General features: G+C 49.3%; 1 non-coding gene across 1 annotated transcript; it reads left to right on the top strand.

Annotated features, from left to right (window-relative positions):
- The first annotated feature begins 601 nt into the window (after window positions 1-601).
- Window positions 602-673, top strand: Trnas-gga. Its single transcript has one exon. It is a non-coding gene; the product is annotated as a tRNA-Ser (tRNA).
- The last annotated feature ends 352 nt before the right edge of the window (window positions 674-1,025 follow it).

Below are 1,025 nucleotides of genomic sequence, written 5' to 3'. Positions count from 1 at the left end.
TGTTTCGCGAGACGGGTACCCGGCCCGCAAAATTGATATCCGGGTATGTGTAGTTCGAAGGATAGCGCGTTTATCGCTCTGTTTAATAAGCTGGCGCCGCTGATATCACCGATTACACCATACCGCTGCTTCGTGAATTGCATTCGCTACAATCTCTAACGAGCAGCGCCGGGCCGTCGATGTGCGTTCGTTGCCAGGGACGATTGTAATGCTCCAAGCATCGACGGTAGCGCCGCACCTCCGGATCCAAAAATATCAGTATTTAGAGAATTTATTGGCACCGATGGAAGATATAGGTTATTTCACATTTTCCGATAACTCTGACGTTATTTCGTATTAATTGGGAGCAGAAGAGGGGGCTGCTTAGGCGTAGCGGTTTAGGATGGACTACTCGAGGAGGCTTCCATTCATGCTGGTGACGAGTCAAGACTCATCGCTGAGCGGCTACGGGCGCCAATTTTCAATCGTTATGATTTGGACCGCTCTGGAGACGTGCTGGGGACTTTGTCTCTCCGTGGCAATCGGCACTGCATCCATTGAGCAAGATTCCAACATCGCTCTGGAGTCGTATGTACTGTGTTAGAGTGGCGTAAGGTGCGAGGTCTGAATAGCTCAGTGGTAAGAGCAGTTGCCCGGAAAGCGAAAGACTCGGGTTCGATTCCCGATTCAGCCACTTGTACCTCGCGTATTTTTTCAGACCCGCAAATGTTGTTTTCTAACAATTATTTGTCGGGCTGAGGAAGTGTGTAAACGCCCTACACAGATACGACAGTGCCACTGCCACGGAAGAGATGGATGCTTGGTTCGTGCCTCCTCCAGCTTTAAATCCCCCCCTCGCTTCACCCTAGCGAAGCGCTCCCGAATTCTATATTCGTATTCGACGATGTAGCGTGCGACAAACAGAGTACTATTAGAGAGTACTTCGCTATTGGTCGACACTCGAACATCGATTGCTTTTATCTGTGCCAAACGTACGCTAAAATACCAAAGCATTTGATTCGAGATAACGCGAATCTGCTGATTCT

Source organism: Formica exsecta, unplaced genomic scaffold, assembly GCF_003651465.1.
Source record: "Formica exsecta isolate Colony F162 unplaced genomic scaffold, ASM365146v1 scaffold859, whole genome shotgun sequence".
NCBI classification, from domain to species: domain Eukaryota; kingdom Metazoa; phylum Arthropoda; class Insecta; order Hymenoptera; family Formicidae; genus Formica; species Formica exsecta.
This window is presented reverse-complemented; position numbering and strand designations above follow the sequence as displayed.